This window comes from Haemaphysalis longicornis, unplaced genomic scaffold (genome assembly GCF_048455015.1).
Source record: "Haemaphysalis longicornis isolate Haplotype H1 unplaced genomic scaffold, Haemaphysalis longicornis Haplotype H1 scaffold_47, whole genome shotgun sequence".
Classification (NCBI taxonomy): Eukaryota; Metazoa; Arthropoda; class Arachnida; order Ixodida; family Ixodidae; genus Haemaphysalis; species Haemaphysalis longicornis.
Window position 1 is genome coordinate 1,838,401 of NW_027526379.1, and position 11,873 is coordinate 1,850,273.

General features: G+C 46.1%; 1 long non-coding RNA gene across 1 annotated transcript; it reads right to left on the bottom strand.

Moving 5' to 3' along the window:
• Positions 1-728: 728 nt before the first annotated feature.
• On the bottom strand, positions 729-10,366 carry LOC144137709 (uncharacterized). The gene is made up of 3 exons (XR_013315714.1): positions 10,248-10,366; positions 7,699-7,801; positions 729-855 (listed from the first exon to the last, which is right to left on the bottom strand). It is a non-coding gene; the product is annotated as an uncharacterized LOC144137709 (long non-coding RNA).
• Between the last annotated feature and the right edge of the window lie 1,507 nt (positions 10,367-11,873).

The following is an 11,873-nucleotide window of genomic DNA, read 5'->3' on the forward strand; positions in this document are numbered from 1 at the left end:
ATATTTTCTGACGATTGCTTTCAACCTTGTCATGATGGTTGCACTTTGTGCCCTGCTATTTATGCGATGGTACAAACAACCGGGTTGCTTGTTTTGGTTTTTTCTTTATCGTATCTAGCGCTCCGCCCAGACGAAACGGCAGTTGGCACTGAAGTTTGCCCAGACGGAATTAAAACTGTCAAATACTCCTGCTCTGATCTCCGCCTCTTAGATTTAGACACGCAGGACTACCTTTGCACCGCCGCCTCTTCGCGATCGTGTATTCACGGGTTTTTCTTTTTTGCTTGCAAGCCCCAATGGTGCTAGCACCCACATTTATTTGCGAGTTGGACTATGAAGCCTCCACTGATGACTTACGTTTGCCCACACACACTGACCAAAACAAGCTACAAGGGGCTTTGGTATCCAGTATTCTTACGCTGGAGCATGCTTCAAGGCGTGTGATCACAAAAGCACTTAAGTTTACAGCAAATACGGGTTCTCAAATTGACTGAAAAACTGAAACATAACATTAAGCCTTATAAATATTTACCTAGTATGTGTGCTAGTTCTGCATCAATTGCTAAAAAAAAAAAAAAACACCCGCAACACATGCTAATGAACTGATCATGAAAAAGTGACGTAGTGAATAGTAAATCTGTCTGCTGAAAACAATTTTTTAATAAAACTACAGATTTGAATATAGCTTACATGATGTACGGGCATATGAAACAGCAGAAACCAAGTCCCAAAGCTCGAAAATTCTTTATTAAATGCTTTATAACCTCAAATATACATGCAACATTTTACGTGCCCATCACGGTTTAGGCCAGGAACATCTTGGCTCAAAACTTTCCACAATTTCTCAGTCAGCACCTGCAACACCAAAAGAAACAAATAAACGCTTCCTTTTACAACCACACCGCAAACGTCAAGTGAATCTAAAATCACAATTGATGGTGTATTTTGTCCCATATATAGCTACATTAATATGTACACAAAAGTTAGTTTAGCCTGCTTTTGAACTATTCTAGCTGCTTATTCTGAATTTTTTTTTCTATGTGACACCAGAGATCCTTTGCTGATGCAGTCTTGTGTCTAAAACCTGCTTTAGTCCCTTCACACCAAACGGTATTTTTGACTTTTTTGAGAATTTGTACAAGGACAAATAATGGCTTACACTAGTAGGATTAAAGTTCTGAGCTAGACTGCTTTGATCTCTGATCTCATTAACAAACTGCACTGCCTTTCCTAATAGCTAAGCAGGCGCTTACAGTGTATCTGACAGGACAGCTGTCACGCAATGGCCATACAGGACAACTGGGTCGGTTTATCAGTCAGGAATTATATGAGGGGGCACTAGGCTGAGCCCCGCTCATCGCACCACTGCTGCAAAAACAAAGATTCTATTTCGGGGGTTGTAGGTGCCGAGGCCACTCTTGGGCTATGAAGCGTGACAGTGCTAGGTTCGATTCACGTTAATCCTGACATTTGGGTATCTTAACTCGCACTGAAATCTCCACACACGGGCGTTTTCGATTTTTTTCTTTTTGCCTTCACTAAAAAAAGAAAAAAGACCTTGGGCTCAGCTGCACAATGCTTTAGGAACTGCGGCTGCTGCTCAGGCACAAGTTGGAGCCATTACTTGACTAGGCACAAATCCTCAAGAGTTGAAAACTGATTTCAGCACAAAGCGGCAAAACAGCACTTTATTAAAAACAAGAGAAGTGGGAAAGACCTTATAACAACACTCGCTAAAGAACGCCCTCTTTGAATAAACACAGTGTCACTTTGTAAATCGTCAATGCCTGGATAGCATATCCTTCATGCACAAGCATACTTAGTTGCTCCTTTAGACCAACAACGATGGCCAGAAGAAGTCAGGCTGCTGCCTTGCACGCCTTGTACTTGCTGCTTCGCCTTTATATTACCATAAGTTAGGAGCCATGTATCTGAAATACCCATCTGTTTGATGCTTTGAACGTGCCGTGTAGGTGTTGTCGTGCAGTAATCCTCATTGGACGACGAGAACGAATGCAAATTAAATGACTCGCGAGCGAAAAATGACGTTACCAAAGTTGATCAGTTCACGACTCTTTCACCGCTTTACCATTGAGCCAATGCTGTGGACTTGTTTGTAAACAACCGGGCTAGTTGGTGTAGATTCATCTTCGCAGCACACAAATAACAGGACAAAAAGGAGGATAACACCGGACAACCACTGAACCAAAACCGAATTTTTATTGAAGAGACAAATATAAAGCCATCGAAGGTATAAAACAAAGAAAAACATGACACATGAACCCACTATAAGCAACTGTACAGACAAACGCTCTCAAGTACTGCTCTCTTCAAGATACGCCAATTCTGCATCTAAAAGTGCTAAAGACGAGCGCTAACACACGAGTCAGACATTTTTCGAATTTTATGTACTTCCACTATACTTCCCTCACCTTTTGTTCATCGTGCGAGAACAGTACCGTTGTATCATGAAGGAAAAGCGTACAACCACAATCTTTGCAATGGATGGGAAGAGGGCCAGAAGGCACTCAGTGAACTGGCCAACATCAAAGCGACCACAATTGAAAGGAATGCAATAAACCACGTTTAATCTACAAGGAACAAACTGTTTCTCATGTTTCACACCACAGCTGTTTGCTCGGCCCTTATTACTAATATTCTTTTCGATGGCGGGACAGCTGCAGTTTAACTTAATTTTGGCTGGAAACACCACATTGATGTTATATCTGCTTCCCACTTCTTTCAAGCGGTGAGATACATCGTGCAAGTACGAGATTACAACTATCTTTTCCTTCACAACATCACAAGCAGGAGACAAGTTTTCTTCACCAAATCCAACAACTGAAGACAGGCCAACCCAATGACTCCAGCACCGTAGCCAGCATTTTTGGGTCCAACTAACTGTTCACCAAAGCTAGACTCAATTAGGTGAAAACAAGACTGAAAACAAAACAAGATGGCTGACCTGAGGCAGTTGACACCAATCCCATATTTTGCAATCCTAGAACGTGCTGATGAAGAGTTCAGTAAAGGCTTCTTCGATCGTGAGCTATAGAGCCAACATACATGATTGAATTTTAACAACAGGTCCAAAAACTGGATTGTTCTTTCGTTTAGCGCCTTGGACATAAAGGTCAGCCTAAATGCGTGACGTTTGAATGCTTTTAAAATGTCTACCATTCTTCTTGGAGGGTCATAGTTTCCACAAAGTACTCGGTAATGGTCAACATACATGAAAATTTTAATTGCCGAACCCTCCAAGTCACGTTCCAATACACGGTCAACATGAGCCAAGAAAATGTCACTAACAAGGTGAGGAACTTTAGAACGTCTACAGATTCCAGATCTCTGCAGAAAGACACTGTCACACCATCCTACAATAGTTGATGCTAAGTAGAAACGCGGAAGCTCCAAAAAGGATTCCACGGAAATCCTGCAACTTTGCATAAACTTAACCTCGCCGTTGTACACGGTGATACATTCTTTCACAGAGACCAAAACTTGTTCATGCGGAAGGGAGTAGAAAAGGTTTCCAGCGTCAATGCTGAAAGCAGAGCACCAGCCTGGATTACTGCCCGCACAGTAACCTCATTTGTGTGCTGTGAAGATGAGGCTTGCGCAGCGTGCCCTATGCTGGTCCTCTTGCATTGCAACATCTGCTACATCAAACACGGAGCTGCACAGTGGACACCAGGTCGGCACAGAAATTTTGGCACTCGATGGAGCCCTCTGGCCGACCGTGCCACTTATGGTCGTCTCCCATCCCTGCGACCGCAGCACCTTCTGCGGCACTGACGTTGATGACTGGATAAGCACCTACGAGAGTGCGAGCGCTCATAACAGATGGGATGCAACCTTGGGGCTGGCCAACGTAATATTTTACCTCAAGGGCCCAGCCAGACTATTGTTGGTTTGAGACACACGAAGCAGACCTGACAAGCTGGGAAACCTGCAAATTGACATTACGTGAGCTGTTCGGAAAGCTTGTTGGCCACCAACTAGCCGCGAAGGAACTTTCTTCCCATGCCAAAACCTCGATGGAGTCATCCGTCGCCTATATTCAGGATGGTGTTGCTCTGTGTCACAAGATAGATGCCGACACGTCAGAAACTGGCAAAGTAGGCCATGCGCAGAAAGGAATTGCTGATGGCGCTTTCAACCTGCTTGTTTATAAGGACTGCACCACCACAGACGGCATCATTACAGAGTGCAGACCGTTTAAACATCTTGAAAAGGGCCTCGCAGCCTCTGGAAAATGTTTCTTTGGTTATCAACGTAACTAGTTGATGCATTTCTTTTTGTTATTCCCCCCACTGTAATGCCAACAGGCGCTGTGGGTACCAAATAAATAAGAAAGAAACAAGCGAAAGCTCACTGTATTGCCCCACAGTTCACTCGACTGCCTAACACGGGTCCCACATCCTATTACGAGTATACCACTCCACTGGAATGTGCCCTTCTTTGTTCGACGACTTAATGAAAATAGTACGCCGTGAGCTGGAGGCTACGGCTACGGCTGCCCTACTAGCCCCGACCCGTGAATCAACGTTCCCTTCCATCTCCCTAATCCATGCGATATACAGCAAGAGCTCGCAAGCCACACCATTCCACGTATTTGCTCTGTAGCTCACCCGAAAAACGCTTTCACTGTTCCTCGTGTCTTAACTGGTCCCCACCAATATGCCCCACGCCATTTTCAGACACAAAATTCCGAAGAGTGGAGTACTCCTGAAAATAAGCCAATATGCTTCCACTGCTGTCACGGTGGGCATGTGGCCCGCTACAGCTTTCGACATTGCCACGCTAAGCCTTCACCTCACCACAAGACTAATCAATGCAGCTCAAGGAGGTAATACTGCATCTGTGACCTGGACGACAGATCTTCTATTAACCAAGGAGTCTAAGCCCAATTTACTAGACGTTACTGTTGATGGTGTTGCAGCCCAGGCTCTCACTGACACAAATGCTCACATCTCTGTAATCAGCTTAACCCTCCGCTGGCATCTCCGCAAAGTTCTGACGCCACCCATGCAAACATTTGTTCCAGTTGCCAATGAGAGCACACCTTCAATTGCCGGAATGCGTACCGCCTGAATATGGATTGCCGACCACGATAGTGATGCTCTCTTCACCGTCCTTGAAAAATGCCCCCATGACATTATCCTCGGCGTCGATTTTTTCTCGAACCGCTCTCATTGACTGTTCTGCGGGACTTCTCTCTTTTGAATTTCCTTCTGCCAAAAATGCTCAAAAGCACCGTTGTCGTTCCACAGATTATGTCCATGTGCTGTCAAATGCTGTAACATACATGCCCCTGTGATCAAGCCCACCTGTTTCTCAGTTATTTCTCACCAGATTGTTCGACAAGCCGAGCGGAAGCTACTACAAGCACGTATCCTTGAGTGCCGCGAGAAGCTACGAGCTTTGGAGAAGCAAACCTTCTTTGCACGCCGGCAACTTGAGTATCTTATTCCTGAGGACTTCCCAGATGTGCAGCTGCACGCAAACTTCACCGCTAGCATGGGAGAAGGCCGTCATAGAACGTTGCAAGAGAGGAAACTGCAAGCACTCCAGCCGGACGTGCCACAATGCACCCAAGAGGTCATCAACCTATCTCCGTACACACCGAACTAAGAGGAGGCCAAGGTTTTGTCCCTTGGTTTGAATTTTAACACGGAAGCACCCCCGGAGCCAGGAAAGTTGATTTGTGCGGTCGAACGCGCGGTTGGCCAGCTTCCCTCTGAAGTACGGCAAGAAGCGCACACCCATGCTGTTGGTGTGCTCTCTGGTTTGCGAAGACATTATGCAAGACTGCATTTATCGGTAGCGAAGAGGCAAGCCATCAGGAGCCTGCGGAATAACAGCAGTATCGCAATCCTTCCTGCTGACAAAGGCAATGCCATGGTCTTGCTAGATAGCACTGACTACCACAGGAAGATGTTGGCCCTTCTCGAAGACCAGCAGACATACGCTCCTCTAGCCCGTGACCCAACTAGCAGGTTACAGTCCAAGCTTCAAGAACTGCTAACCAGGCTTTTCAAGCTAGTCCCTCCGCACCACAACGGCCTCTACTACAGGTTACTGTGCATGAACGGTTCAGCCCCGGCAATTTACGGTCTGCCTAGAATCCACAAGCCTGGCGTTCCTCTTCGGCCTATCGTCGACTTCTCGAGGTCACCGCTCTACCGACTATCAGGCTACCTTCACCAAATGTTGAGCCCTCTAGCCGGTAAGACGCCCACGCACGTCGGAAACTCGTCCTCTTTTGTTTCGAAGCTGAAGGACGTAACTCTAACTGAAGACGACGTCATGGTTTCGTTCGACGTCAAGTCTCTTTTCACTAGTGTCCCAGTGGATCTGGCAGTAGCCACGTGCAAAGAAGTAAACGCGGACATTAGTTTTCCCGATCGCACTCCCTTTGACGTCCCCGAGCTCGGTGAGTTGCTTATGTTTGGTCTGAGCAACACCTATTTTTCTTACGGGGGAAGCCTCTATCAGCAGACCCATGGCACGGCAATGGGTGCATCAATATCAGTTACTACGGCCAATCTAGTTATGGAGGCTTTAGAGGGGAAGGTAGTGGCAACCTTCACACCGGCACCGAGGTTTTTTTGCCGCTATGTCGACGACTGTTTTTGTATTTTAAAAAAGCAAGATGTCCCATGTCTTCTGGACAGCCTCAACGCCCAGAATGTGCATATACAGTTCACCGTGGAGTTCGAGCAAGACAACATGCTTCCCTTTTTGGATGTTCTTGTTCACCGCGATGCGGGCGCTCTCTCCTTCTCAGTGTACAGGAAGCCCACACACACGGGTCGTTACCGCAGTTTTGAATCTTGCCACCCTCTCGGCCACAAGACATCCGTTGTGTCGTCCTTGATAAAGCTCACCGTATGCATCTGCTCAGAAGACAGTGCACTGAAACGTGAATTAGGAACGATCCGCCGCGAACTAATCGCCAATGGCTACCCTAAGCGACTTATTTGCCAAACCAAGAATAAGATACTACAGCCAAGAATGGCCAACAACAGGACATTACGAGCACGCGCAGCCATCCCCTACATCCCAGGAATAAGCAAAGCATTGTCGCGCGTCTTTTCAAAATGCGACATGCGCATTGCCCATGCGACACGCGCATTTGAAAGAGCACCAACGTGATGTAAGAAATCATAATGACATGATGAATGCCATTGCAGAGCACGCGCACAAACATTCCCACAAGATTGACTGGGAGAACACCGCAATTTTAGCTAAGGAAAACAACACATCATCTCGGCGTCTGCTAGAGTCACTTTTTATGCGATCAACGCCAGCCACAATGAACCGGATGGATGGGACTTTGCCTCCCGTCTACGCATGCTCTCTACGTCATGTGCTGCCTATATAATTGACGACGACAGCTTGTCTAACGTAGTGAACAAGGAACCCGTATGTGGTTCCGAAACGTCAATATATTTTTATTCTTGGTCAGTGTTCGCTTTTCTTTTGCTAGTTATTATATGGTCTTCCCTATTACAGACGCGCTGCTTCTGTGAAACGTCACTCTGCCACACATCATCATTACTGTGGTAGAGAACCAAACCTGCTTCCCTTTCAGTTTTTCAACTTCAGTTTCACACCTCAAGTCCTTCCCAAGGAGATTTCGCTTGCAATGCTGTGCCTATTCTGGCATGAATGCTAGCACTCCTGCAGATTTACCTCCTGCAGTGCAGGCGTCCCATCAAGCACCATCAATCAAGGCAGTGGCTGCTTCAGACCTCCCACCGGATCATACCGCCGATCTCCCTCGTCTTCTGGATTCCTGCAAGGACATCGTCGACTTAGACAGCCATCCACCAACCCAAACTTCTGCAGTCACCCATCATATCAACACCAACGATGCTTCACTAGTGTACAGTTGGCCCTACTGCGTATCACTTGCTGAACGACTCGTCATCCAAAAGGCAAAAAAAAAAAATGCTCAGTAAGGATACAGTCGAACCATCTTCCAGTCTGTGGGTGTCTCCAGTCGTGTCGGTCAGAGAAAAAGATGGGACGTAGTGCTTCTAGAGGGATTATGTAAACTTAACTAGTATGAAGGAAGGCCTTATACAGTGGGATCTCATTGATACAATTCTGCATAATACGTTTTTCTTTTCATGCCAAGCCAAAATCCCTTAGAAATAATGCATTTTCGTGCATTTGATACGATCACATTTTTGCTAAAAATTGGATGGCACGACCACGAAAGTGAACCTTGACCATTTTTAGAAACCTTACATTTATTCTTCGGTATACTAGCTCAAACCCCATGTCAACAACCTGCATGGCAGCGCCGGTTCTGCGACGAAAACACTGCTGCCGGGCATGGGCGCTCTGTTCAATGAGGATGATATGTGAGGCGAGGCACTGTGCCGTCTAGTGAAACATATCATAATCATAGAGTTTCTCACTTTTATCATAATCGAAGAAGAAGGTTCCAATGCTCTTGGCAGTCGACGACTTCCCTCCCCAACTTCTCGCCATGCTCTGTGTTTCCCGCTCCGTTCTTTGTTCTCTTTCTGCGCTGTTCCTGTGTTCGGTGGTGTTGCTTATGAGGCTATTTTTGTTCTTGTTCTATCTGACTAGTCTTGTTCTCCTTAGGCTGCCTTGTTGCTGTGCGGGGTGTGCTGCCAGGCTTGTGGCAATGTCGAGGAAACGGAAGGCACTCAGTATAAAAAGAAAAAGTGGAAATTGTACAGAAATTGGAAGAAAACCCGAAGAGGAAATGCGTGGATTTGGCACAGAAGCTCGGTGTGCCAGTGTCAACGCTCAACACTATTGCCGGTCAGCAAGAGGAACTTCAAAAGAATCTGCAAGTTTCCGGCCCTGATGCGAAACAAGCACAAGGTGCGAAGCATGACCAAATGGAAGACATCCTGCTCACATGGTGGGAGGAAGTTAGAGCGGCAGGATGAACGCCGATAGGTCAGTACTACGCGAAAACGTTGACAACACTGCGCTCTCCTGGGGCATTGAGGACTCCAAAGCGTCTGGTGGCTGGCTTCACCAATTCAAGGCACAACGTGAAGTGGCATACAGAACAGCATCCGCCCAAGTGAAAAATACCAGCAGCTTTTTTTTTTATTTTTACATTTCGGGAGAATTTTCTCCCAGACTTCGAAAAGAAAGTGCAGCACAAATTTACCAGCTACTCCACTGTTGCTCAATAAAATGGAGTTCCTGTCGGAGAATGCAGATTTTTCTCGTTTTTTTAACAAACTCTTTGGATAATACGATTTTCACATAATGCTTTTTATTTCCCGGTTCCCCTGAAAAACGTATCAACGAGATTTCACTGTACATGATACATAGACAAGATGTGGCTGGCAACTTGTGAAGGGAGGTAACTTCGTGCAACCAAAGCCTGATTAGTCATGCTAATTCCTCCTATATTTCAATATGGTCTAATACCAGCTACCCCACTTCGGCAGAGCCAGTGGGGAACATTTCAACACTACTGTCACTGTGTACTGCAGAACGAACATCCATCCCGCATTTAAAAACCCTGCATACGAAGCTGCATCGCGCAAAGTTGTTCAATGGCCACTGAATGTCCTCGCTGAATGTCAAGGAAGCGTCCTCACCGACGGGCTTTGGCGTCGTCTATCAGCGGATTCGTATGTATACAAGCGTTTACAGCAAGAACGGTAAATATATTACTACGCCCTTCAAGCACACGTCGGCAAAATGCGATTACTTCGCCGCGTTCGCAGGATTGAGCCGCACAGTAGAGAACACAGTCGTAGCATACTAGCAGGAATGAACGCATCGTACGGCTTCTTCCACGTTTCGTCACCCCGTGACTACAGTTTACCTCAACACCAATTTATAACGCACGCCCTTAAAGAGCTTACACTCTAAAAAGCGCTACAACCTTTCTGGTAACCTTGAGTGAATGTAAAAGCGTAGCCACTGCGCACATCACGTCGTAGCTAGCGCCGACTTCAATGCGAACGCGGTCGTCGACGCGGTCGTCGACGCGGCTACGTGAACGTACCGCTGACAGCCTCAAGGAAAGTGTATTTGGGGGCTCTAGAACAACGTATTTAAATTTAGCCCATGTTTGCGAATACCAAATGATTCCTTGAGTGCTTTAGTTACATTGTCATTCAGAATGTGCCTAGCCAGTTATGTCCAACATACGGAGAGCGCACGGCGTTTGCAGTACACGGACAGGTATATAATTACCCGTCCCTCTTGATACCAGCCCTTAAAAAATATCTTACCTTTCGTTTATGACGCAAAAAGATGCCGAGGAGAAAGCAGCAGGTTTCGTTATCTACAAGAAATCGATGCTGGCTTGCGCTTTGAAACTCGTACACAACAGGCAAGTGGCTTCGGCTTGACGTGGCTTCACCAGTGTTGCTTTTTCCTTGTGCAAACTTAATTCAACTAAAAAACTCTGTCACACAACCGGCTAAATACAGCCGTTCGTGATCTGTTATTTGCGGAGGTAACAGAGTATAAAAGTTGTGTAACAGAGTTTTTTAGTTGAATTAAGTTTGCACAAGGCAAAAGCAGCACTGGTCAAGCCACGTCAAGCCGAAGCCACTTGCCTGTTGTGTACGAGTTTCAAAGCGCAAGCCAGCATCGATTTCTTGTAGATAACGAAACCTGCTGCTTTCTCCTCGGCATCTTTTTGCGTCATAAACGAAAGGTAAGATATTTTTTAAGGGCTGGTATCAAGAGGGACGGGTAATTATATACCTGTCCGTGTACTGCAAACGCCGTGCGCTCTCCGTATGTTGGACATAACTGGCTAGGCACATTCTGAATGACAATGTAACTAAAGCACTCAAGGAATCATTTGGTATTCGCAAACATGGGCTAAATTTAAATACGTTGTTCTAGAGCCCCCAAATACACTTTCCTTGAGGCTGTCAGCGGTACGTTCACGTAGCCGCGTCGACGACCGCGTTCGCATTGAAGTCGGCGCTAGCTACGACGTGATGTGCGCGGTGGCTACGCTTTTACATTCACTCAAGGTTACCAGAAAGGTTGTAGCGCTTTTTAGAGTGTAAGCTCTTTAAGGGCGTGCGTTATAAATTGGTGTTGAGGTAAACTGTAGTCACGGGGTGACGAAACGTGGAAGAAGCCGTACGATGCGTTCATTCCTGCTAGTATGCTACGACTGTGTTCTCTACTGTGCGGCTCAATCCTGCGAACGCGGCGAAGTAATCGCATTTTGCCGACATGTGCTTGAAGGGCGTAGTAATATATTTACCGTTCTTGCTGTAAACGCTTGTATACATACGAATCCGCTGATAGACGACGCCAAAGCGCGTCGGTGAGGACGCTTCCTTGACATTCAGCGAGGACATTCAGTGGCCATTGAACAACTTTGCGCGATGCAGCTTCGTATTCAGGGTTTTTAAATGCGGGATGGATGTTCGTTCTGCAGTACACAGTGACAGTAGTGTTGAAATGTTCCCCACTGGCTCTGCCGAAGTGGGGTAGCTGGTGTTAGACCATATTGAAATATAGGAGGAATTAGCATGACTAATCAGGCTTTGGTTGCACGAAGTTACCTCCCTTCACAAGTTGCCAGCCACATCTTGTCTATGTATCATGTACAGTGAAATCTCGTTGATACGTTTTTCAGGGGAACCGGGAAATAAAAAGCATTATGTGAAAATCGTATTATCCAAAGAGTTTGTTAAAAAAAGGAGAAAAATCTGCATTCTCCGTCAGGAACTCAATTTTATTGAGCAACAGTGGAGTAGCTGGTAAATTTGTGCTGCACTTTCTTTTCGAAGTCTGGGAGAAAATTCTCCCGAAATGTAAAAATAAAAAAAAAAGCTGCTGGTATTTTTCACTTGGGCGGATGCTGTTCTGTATGCCACTTCACGTTG